This window comes from Bombina bombina, chromosome 11 (assembly GCF_027579735.1).
Source record: "Bombina bombina isolate aBomBom1 chromosome 11, aBomBom1.pri, whole genome shotgun sequence".
Classification (NCBI taxonomy): Eukaryota; Metazoa; Chordata; class Amphibia; order Anura; family Bombinatoridae; genus Bombina; species Bombina bombina.
Genome location: NC_069509.1, coordinates 188,727,789 through 188,739,016, shown reverse-complemented (window position 1 = coordinate 188,739,016; position 11,228 = coordinate 188,727,789). Strand labels below are relative to the sequence as shown.

The window sequence follows — 11,228 nt, the reverse complement described above, 5'->3', positions numbered from 1 at the left end:
AGCCATTTTTTTCATGCAGAACATTCCCCTCCAAAATGTAAACCAGCAAAGTTTGCTAAACCTTTATAAATAAAATATCAACAATGTTATTACTTGTTGAAATAATGTTTTTACAGCACATACATATTTTCCTTGCGGCACATTATTGACTAAATTGTGCTATACACAGCTAAGAGCTTTTATTTAATATTGTCTCTGCATTATTTATCTAACAGTGTTTACGGCTATCGTTGTTAAGTCCCCCACTTAGTCCTGCACTGAGAAATCTATTCTTCCTGGCAAGTTAGGTTGTAATTTGATTTATTGGCCCTTCATGTTTGTATCATGTGAAACTAAACAATTTGTGAAGCTGGGAAATCTACCTTCTCAATTGTGATAATTACAGTCAACAATTGATTGTGTATTACAGAACTGTGTGCTTGAATAGGATGATTGCTTGTGAAATATTAGCTAAGTGAGTCTCTGTAATTATGAGCATTCTGATTTCACAAGTCATAACATATTAAACATAAACTGACTTAGAAAACAAACAGGGATTGATTAGGCATATTTGAATATATCATTATTACTCTCACATTATGTAAATAAATGATGGGTTTAGTTAACTAATTGTTATAATATTCTGAATAATAATATTTTAAATTACATTTTAATACAGGCTAGATGGCTGTAGAATATTCCTTTACTTCAATAAATTACCAATACAATTTGAAAATATTTAATGAATTGACTAAATATAATGACTACTAAATAAAGATACTTGTGTTTATTATTTCCTTTAATTTAATTATTTATTTATTTGTTTAATTATTGCCAGACAGGATCCAAAACACCTAGGAGTTGATCATAATCCTTTAAAAATATAGCTAATGATTTTCAAGAGAAAAGAACCATTCAAATCTATTGAGTCTATTTTTGTAGACAAATCATTTGACATGATTGAGATAGACAGCCTTGTCTTCAAAATATCTAATATACCATTTATGGAACTTATATCTTACAAAAGTATTTATCTTTCTTTCTTTCTTTCTTTCTCCTTTCATGAATATAGTTTTAGTTGATCTCCTTGATTTTCAATTTCAAGCTGATCAAGAAAATGTAAGGCCCCTCCATTTTTAAGCATGGGTTACTTAGGGTTAGGGTTACTTTTCATGTCAAAATTCACACGCAAATAATAATTTTAGGTTATAAAGATGTAATTTTCATATAAAATAATCTCACATTTAGGTCTCTGTATATTTGTGAGAGCATCAATCAGGGAAGGCAATGACGCCTATTTGTCATGTGAATATGCCCTAGTGCACCAACTAATGTGTCTATTGTTATTCTTTAAAGATGCAATAGTGCACTATATTTTTTCATTAACTGTAGCCGTCTATGACTTACTTAAGAGAAGTAAACCAAAGCACGGCCCTTCCCATCTTGGGATCCTATTAAATGAGGGATAAATGGGGTATTGCTGAGTTGATTGAAGTGGAAAACTAAAAAACGTGACTTTTTAGAAGCTGATCTTGCCAATGATTTGAAAGTACAATCTTAGGTATATTAACAGTGAAACAATGATACAAGGTGCCAGATGTACTAATATGCTGGCAGACTTAGGAACTGTGCACATCTTTGTGGTGAGTGGGCTGCTCACATTTTGCATATAAATTTGCTGGTGCAGCACTGCCCCCCTGTTCTCACAAGAACAAATGTATTTGGGGGGATTCACTTCTTAAGAAGTGGTAAGAGCAGTGATCCTAAAACCATATCTTCTTACAATACGGTAATTATGAGTGAGCCTTCGCCACAAGCGCTCCAAATCAGCGTTCTCTGCTTAAAAGGAGTTTAAGGGGCCTATTTATGAAATGTCTGCCCGACATGATCCGATCAGCGGATCATGTCCGACAGACATCGCCGAATGCGGAGAGCAAATGCTCTCCGTATTCAGCATTGCACCAGCAGCTCTTGTGAACTGCTGGTGCAACGCCGCCCTCTGCAGATTTGCGGCCAATTTGCAGCTAGCAGGGGGTGTCAATCAACCCAATTGTATTCGATCGGGTTGATTTCATGCAAGCTTTTTCCGCCTCCTCAGAGCAGGCGGACAGGTTATGGAGTAGTGGTCTTTAGACCGCTGCTTCATAACTGGTGTTTCTGGGGAGTCTGAAGGCTAGCCAGAAACACAGCCCTTTAAGCTCCATACGGAGCTTGATCAATGGGCCCCATAACCCGTGGTTACAAGTTCAGTAACCTGGTTAATACTCACCATAGTTGTGTCATTTGTCCTGTACCTGCAGCTCTCTTTAATGCCATTCACTTATTTTAACCCAGTAGCCTGCTGGTAAAGCTCTGCATTTTTATACTGGGTGCCGCCATCTTGTATTGCTGCAAAGTACCCACTGCAAAAATGTACAGCTCCCCCTCTGTATTTCACTCTCTAAACTGAAGAGAACAATGAGGCTTGTCAAGAATACAACACTATTGCTGATCTGTGAGTGCTCTGCACTTCTGTCCCAGTGTGGGAGAAAACTTACATTCCAAGATGGCGGCGCCCAGTGCGAAGATGCAGCGTCAGAACAGCTTTAAAGACAGCTGCAGACACAAGAGGAGAAGCAATAGCATAATGAGTAGTAGCTGTGCTACTGTAGTTGTACCTAGCAGTTTAATGTCCCTATGAACCCCCCAAGTATATCCTGCTTATGAAGAAGCATTGTTAATTATCAAACCATGGATCGTTCATTCCTTCATGTAAAGGGTAAAATAAAGCTTTTTTTGCATTCTTTTGTACACGATAGAAGCTCAGAGTCTGCTAAGTAAAGTGACACACAGCATTAAAGGACCACTAAACACAGTAAAGTAGCATAGTCATTAAATGCATAATAAAAAGACTATGCAAAAGCACTTATTTTGAGTTTCATATGAGATTTAGATTTCTTTCTAATACATTTAAAGTTAGTTCTATTTCCCCTCCCACTGCATCATATGACATCCATCAGCCAATCACAAAATGCATATACGGTGTGTATATTCCGTAAATCTTGCACCAGCTCAGTAGGAGTAACTGTGCATATACTGTGTGCATATTCTGTAAATCTTGCACCAGCTCAGTAGGAGTAACTGTGCATATACTGTGTGTATATTCTGTAAATCTTGCACCAGCTGAGTAGGAGTAACTGCAAATTTACTGTGTGTTTATTCTGTAAATCTTGCACCAGCTCAGTAGGAGTAACTGTGCATATACTGTGTGTATATTCTGTAAATCTTGCACCAGCTCAGTAGGAGTAACTGTGCATATACTGTGTGTTTATTCTGTAAATCTTGCACCAGCTCAGTAGGAGTAACTGTGCATATACTGTGTGTTTATTCTGTAAATCTTGCACCAGCTCAGTAGGAGTAACTGTGCATATACTGTGTGCATATTCTGTAAATCTTGCACCAGCTCAGTAGGAGTAACTGTGCATATACTGTGTGTATATTCTGTAAATCTTGCACCAGCTCAGTAGGAGTAACTGTGCATATACTGTGTGTATATTCTGTAAATCTTGCACCAGCTCAGTAGGAGTAACTGTGCATATACTGTGTGTATATTCTGTAAATCTTGCACCAGCTCAGTAGGAGTAACTGTGCATATACTGTGTGTATATTCTGTAAATCTTGCACCAGCTCAGTAGGAGTAACTGTGCATATACTGTGTGCATATTCTGTAAATCTTGCACCATCTCAGTAGGAGTAACTGTGCATATACTGTGTGTATATTCTGTAAATCTTGCACCAGCTCAGTAGGAGTAACTGTGCATATACTGTGTGCATATTCTGTAAATCTTGCACCAGCTCAGTAGGAGTAACTGTGCATATACTGTGTGCATATTCTGTAAATCTTGCACCAGCTCAGTAGGAGTAACTGTGCATATACTGTGTGTATATTCTGTAAATCTTGCACCAGCTCAGTAGGAGTAACTGTGCATATACTGTGTGCATATTCTGTAAATCTTGCACCAGCTCAGTAGGAGTAACTGTGCATATACTGTATGCATATTCTGTAAATCTTGCACCAGCTCAGTAGGAGTAACTGTGCATATACTGTGTGTATATTCTGTAAATCTTGCACCAGCTCAGTAGGAGTAACTGTGCATATACTGTGTGCATATTCTGTAAATCTTGCACCAGCTCAGTAGGAGTAACTGTGCATATACTGTATGTATATTCTGTAAATCTTGCACCAGCTCAGTAGGAGTAACTGTGCATATACTGTATGTATATTCTGTAAATCTTGCACCAGCTCAGTAGGAGTAACTGTGCATATACTGTGTGTATATTCTGTAAATCTTGCACCAGCTCAGTAGGAGTAACTGTGCATATACTGTATGTATATTCTGTAAATCTTGCACCATCTCAGTAGGAGTAACTGTGCATATACTGTATGTATATTCTGTAAATCTTGCACCAGCTCAGTAGGAGTAACTGTGCATATACTGTATGTATATTCTGTAAATCTTGCACCAGCTCAGTAGGAGTAACTGTGCATATACTGTGTGCATATTCTGTAAATCTTGCACCATCTCAGTAGGAGTAACTGTGCATATACTGTATGCATATTCTGTAAATCTTGCACCAGCTCAGTAGGAGTAACTGTGCATATACTGTGTGTATATTCTGTAAATCTTGCACCAGCTCAGTAGGAGTAACTGTGCATATACTGTGTGCATATTCTGTAAATCTTGCACCATCTCAGTAGGAGTAACTGTGCATATACTGTGTGCTTATTCTGTAAATCTTGCACCAGCTCAGTAGGAGTAACTGTGCATATACTGTGTGTATATTCTGTAAATCTTGCACCAGCTCAGTAGGAGTAACTGTGCATATACTGTGTGTATATTCTGTAAATCTTGCACCAGCTCAGTAGGAGTAACTGTGCATATACTGTATGTATATTCTGTAAATCTTGCACCAGCTCAGTAGGAGTAACTGTGCATATACTGTGTGCATATTCTGTAAATCTTGCACCAGCTCAGTAGGAGTAACTGTGCATATACTGTATGTATATTCTGTAAATCTTGCACCAGCTCAGTAGGAGTAACTGTGCATATACTGTGTGCATATTCTGTAAATCTTGCACCAGCTCAGTAGGAGTAACTGTGCATATACTGTGTGCATATTCTGTAAATCTTGCACCAGCTCAGTAGGAGTAACTGTGCATATACTGTATGTATATTCTGTAAATCTTGCACCAGCTCAGTAGGAGTAACTGTGCATATACTGTGTGCATATTCTGTAAATCTTGCACCAGCTCAGTAGGAGTAACTGTGCATATACTGTATGTATATTCTGTAAATCTTGCACCAGCTCAGTAGGAGTAACTGTGCATATACTGTGTGCATATTCTGTAAATCTTGCACCAGCTCAGTAGGAGTAACTGTGCATATACTGTATGTATATTCTGTAAATCTTGCACCAGCTCAGTAGGAGTAACTGTGCATATACTGTATGTATATTCTGTAAATCTTGCACCAGCTCAGTAGGAGTAACTGTGCATATACTGTATGTATATTCTGTAAATCTTGCACCAGCTCAGTAGGAGTAACTGTGCATATACTGTATGTATATTCTGTAAATCTTGCACCAGCTCAGTAGGAGTAACTTTGCATATAAAAAGATTGTGCACATTTTGATAATGGAAGTGAATTGGAAAGTTGTTTAACAGTTTGTGTTAAATAATGACATTTTAATTTTGGCTTGACTGTCCCTTTAACACAAAGGGGAAAAAAAGTCATGTCCCTTCAATCTAATAATTTATTAAATAATTATTTCCTGATATTTTTTTTTAATTTAAGAGTGATTTTTTATTTTAATTGCACTATCATTTTACATATGTCACAGTGTACATCCATCTGCATTTTCCGAGAGACAGCAGAATATTTAGGATCTTTGCTATTGGTTATCTAACCCAGGCAGCAATTCCAATCACTCTATAACATTCTCCCAAAAGCAGTAAGAGGTATATTATTCTGTGAACATTAGATTAGATCAAAATTACACCCTGATAAGCATAATGGAGATGCTGTGATAAGGCGCTGAGAGGCAATGTCGCTCCTAGCTATGCTGATTTTCCAATCAAAGGTAGATTCCTCTGATGTGACGTTATCAGTCTCAATTTCATGTAAATCCGGTTACTGAAGCCTTGTCCGATATGCCTCTAGCTTTGTTCAGAACCTTTCAGTAACAGTTCAATGAAGCAGAACCAGCACTGAGAATTGATATTATAAACCTGCTTGTTTTATTCATCGTTCACACAACAGTATATAACAAAAATAACTATTTTAGTAGAGGTGTGTTATGATTTTCTATTCAAAGAGAGAGGAAAATATATCCTGCCATGTGGTTTAGAAATAGATAAAGAGGCTACCAGAATACTATGAGAATGCATTTCATTGTTATGCATTGCTAATATATAACAAATTCCTTAACAGGTGATGGGCTACGGTGAAGTCCTGCAGTAATAAATATTTGTTGTGGCTTTATGTTTTAACACTGCACAAGAGCAGATTGGAAAGTCAAATTATATATTGCGAAAATCATCTTACATTTTGAGATCAATTACAAGATTAGATTCAGTGTTTCTGTGTATTGTAATATTTATGATGGCATGTGTATATGTAGGTAAGTTTAAGGTACTCATGCATTTGGGTTCTTGTTTGGAACAAAGTCAGACAGAGAGAATAGATAGATAGATATAAGATAGATAATAGATAGATACTGTAGATAGATAGATAGATAGATAGATAGATAGATAGATAGATAGATAGATATAGATTTGTGTATTGTAATATTGATGATGGCATGTGTATATGTAGGTAAGTTTAAGGTACTCATGCATTTGGGTTCTTGTCTGGAACAAAGTCAGACAGAGAGAATAGATAGATCGATATAAGATAGATAGATGATAGATAGATAGATAGATAGATAGATAGATTTGTGTATTGTAATATTGATGATGGTATGTGTATATGTAGGTAAGTTTAAGGTACTCATGCATTTGGATTCTTGTTTGGAACAAAGTCAGGCAGAGAGAATAGATAGATAGATAGATAGATAGATAGATAGATAGATAGATAGATAGATGATAGATAGATAGATAGAAATATAGTGGGCATGTGCATTTGCATTGTTATGAATTCAAGTTCACTAACAATACATGGATATTTGAGTCATTTTCACAAAGCAAATATCCGAACGAATGCACAACAGAATTTAAAGAAAACAAATAAATGCTGATGAGATTTGTCGGAACCAAATTTTTGCCTGTGTACAACTCTAATAGATAGATAGATAGATAGATAAATAGATAAATAGATAAATAGATAAACGGCCGATTTATCAAGTGTCTGGCGTACCATGCTCGCCAGACATAGATAAATGTCAACTGGTGAACTGCTTGTGCAATGCCGCCCCCTGCAGATTCGCAGCCAATCGGCTGCTAGTAGGGGGTGTCAATCCACCCAATTGTATGAGATTGTGCGGATTGATGTCTACCGCCTCAGAGTAGGCTTACGAGTTAAGGAGCAGTGGTTTTAAGACCGCTGCTTCTTAACTCCTTTTGCCGGCGAGCCTAAAGGCTCACACAGAAACCGGGGTATACAGCCCCATTCAGGCTGTGATAAATCAGCCCCAAACATACAATGAAATATCTCAGTAGATACTTTTACTTACAAGCAAAGCAGATGTCTAGAGCACCCTAATATTTTATAAGGATGATCACTCTTTTGTAAATAGGTGTGATTTAACCTATTGTCTGCCAGGCTTCTGATTCAGATAGATGTTAACTTAAAGGGACAGTCTACTTCAGATTTTTCATTGTTTAAAAAGATAGATAATCCCTTTATTTCCCCTTCCCCAGTTTTGCATAACTAACATGGTTATTATATTAATACACCTTTTAGCTGTGTGATTAGCTTGTATCTAAGCCTCTGCTGACTGCCCCCTTATTTCAGTTCTTTTAACAAACTTAAATTTTAACCAATCACTACCCTAACATAAGGAACTCCATGAGCATGAGCACAATGTTATCTATATGGCACACATGAACTAACACCCTCTAGCTGTGAAAATGTAAAATGCATTGAGATAAGGGTCAGCCATCAAGGGCTTAGAAATTAGCATATGAGACTACCTATGTTTAGCTTTTAACTTAGAATACAAAGCAAATTTGATAACAAAAGTGAATTGGAAAGTTGTTTAAAATGACATGCCCTATCTGAATCATGAAAGATTCATTTTGACTAGACTGTCCCCATAAGCTATTGTCATATAATGCTCTCTTATTGCTACAATACTTTTCTCTTTTCATTTCTTTATTGTTTTCTTTTTTAAAGAATATAATACACAATTTTTATCCAAAACCTTCTGATTTTTAGCTGAATGTTTATAAATTTCATGCAGACAAAGATCTAAGCAACCTCATGCCATTAAAATGCCATCAGTCCTGTTGATCAGTTCTTTCAACCTGATCCAAAAGTCATCCTGTAATTCACTGTATTTCATCTGTATCTGTGACAGAAAGAATCTCTGCTTTTATGTGACTACTTTGCATCCTCCGGGAGACAGTAAAGCTGAGGTGACTGCTCTACACCGGGGTTAAACGACATTTATTTCCCCATTCTCAAAGTTACAGCCCATCTGACTGCCTGGAGCTGTATCTATTGATTTTTATTGCATTCTCAGCCAAAAGACTCACACACCAAAAAAAAAATGTTTTCTTTTCTACTTATTTGAAGTCAGAGCCAAGCAAGTTTACACTTGCAGATGATGGTTCATTTCTTGTGACCTGCTTCATAAAAATGCATAAATAGTGTTATGACATGTACAACAGAGCACAATATAACTTTCCCTTAAACTGCTGAACTGGTCTTTTCTGAAGCTTAAATGCCCACTGAGACGTCCTGATGGGTTAGCTAAAAATGCAATCAGAAACATGTCAGCTTGGGAAAATGCGAACACATCCGCACTTAGTGCGACAGAGAGAGAGGGGGGGTTTATAACCCATTACACAGGGCGCAAAATGCATTATATTCAACTTTATCAAAGTAAGCATTTGATGGATGGAAAAAATATTTCTTTGAAAGCCACTTTAAGATGATTTTTATTACCATTTATATTTATTAGGTAGATCCCAATCTAATTAGGGCAATTCAACCCTTTCTAGACTGCACATCGAGTTACAGCCCCACCTGGCAGTGAAAGGGTTAATTGTAGTTTACAGAAGAAAGGTTTAAGCTATCTCAGGTTGATTTGTTTAGCTCAGCTTGAGGATATCACTTCAATAAGTGAGCTCTACCTGTAACTACAAACTTTCAACAACTCCACAGAGAGACATTATGAGGTTAAATTAAATTTGTCAGCTATTGTTTTGTAACAAGCCAGTTAATGGGGATTTCAGAGAGCAGAAAGTCAAACCAGCGCTTGCAGAGCTTGGAAAATGTTACTGTGTCATTATCTGTGAGGATGTAGTAGGTATAGGATTATTAGTAAATGTTACTGTGCCATTACCTGTGAGGATGTAGTATATATAGGATTATTAATAAACGTTACTGTGCCATTATCTTTGAGGATGTAGTAGGTATAGGATTATTAGTAAATGTTACTGTGTCATTATCTGTGAGACTGTAGTATGTATAGGATTATTAGTAAATGTTACTGTGCCATTATCTGTGAGACTGTAGTATGTATAGCATTATTAGTAAATGTTACTGTGCCATTATCTGTGAGGATGTAGTAGGTATAGGATTATTAGTAAACATTACTGTACCATTATCTGTGAGGATGTAGTAGGTATAGGATTATTAGTAAACATTACTGTACCATTATCTGTGAGGAAGTAGTAGGTATAGGATTATTAGTAAACATTACTGTACCATTATCTGTGAGGATGTAGTAGGTATAGGATTATTAGTAAACATTACTGTACCATTATCTGCGAGGAAGTAGTAGGTATAGGATTATTAGTAAACATTACTGTACCATTATCTGTGAGGATGTAGTAGGTATAGGATTATTAGTAAACATTACTGCACCATTATCTGTGAGGAAGTAGTAGGTATAGGATTATTAGTAAATGTTACTGTGCCATTATCTGTGAGGATGTAGTAGGTATAGGATTATTAGTAAACATTACTGTACCATTATCTGTGAGGAAGTAGTAGGTATAGGATTATTAGTAAACATTACTGTACCATTATCTGTGAGGATGTAGTAGGTATAGGATTATTAGTAAACATTACTGTACCATTATCTGTGAGGAAGTAGTAGGTATAGGATTATTAGTAAACATTACTGTACCATTATCAGTGAGGATGTAGTAGGTATAGGATTATTAGTAAACATTACTGTACCATTATCTGTGAGGAAGTAGTAGGTATAGAATTATTAGTAAACATTACTGTACCATTATCTGTGAGGATGTAGTAGGTATAGGATTATTAGTAAACATTACTGTACCATTATCTGTGAGGAAGTAGTAGGTATAGGATTATTAGTAAACATTACTGTACCATTATCTGTGAGGATGTAGTAGGTATAGGATTATTAGTAAACATTACTGTACCATTATCTGTGAGGAAGTAGTAGGTATAGGATTATTAGTAAATGTTACTATGCCATTACCTGTGAGGATGTAGTATATATAGGATTATTAATAAACATTACTGTGCCATTATCTTTGAGGATGTAGTAGGTATAGGATTATTAGTAAATGTTACTGTGTCATTATCTATGAGACTGTAGTATGTATAGGATTATTAGTAAATGTTACTGTGCCATTATCTGTGAGACTGTAGTATGTATAGCATTATTAGTAAATGTTACTGTGCCATTATCTGTGAGGATGTAGTAGGTATAGGATTATTAGTAAACATTACTGTACCATTATCTGTGAGGAAGTAGTAGGTATAGGATTATTAGTAAACATTACTGTACCATTATCTGTGAGGATGTAGTAGGTATAGGATTATTAGTAAACATTACTGTACCATTATCTGTGAGGAAGTAGTAGGTATAGGATTATTAGTAAACATTACTGTACCATTATCTGTGAGGATGTAGTAGGTATAGGATTATTAGTAAACATTACTGTACCATTATCTGTGAGGAAGTAGTAGGTATAGGATTATTAGTAAACATTACTGTACCATTATCTGTGAGGATGTAGTAGGTATAGGATTATTAGTAAACATTACTGTACCATTATCTGTGAG

At 36.1% G+C, this 11,228-nt stretch overlaps 1 protein-coding gene across 1 annotated transcript in view; it reads left to right on the top strand.

Moving 5' to 3' along the window:
• The window catches only part of RBFOX1 (RNA binding fox-1 homolog 1), an 874,306-nt gene that overhangs the window by 216,330 nt on the left and 646,748 nt on the right, over positions 1–11,228 (top strand). The gene's annotated exons all lie outside the window — the stretch shown is intronic.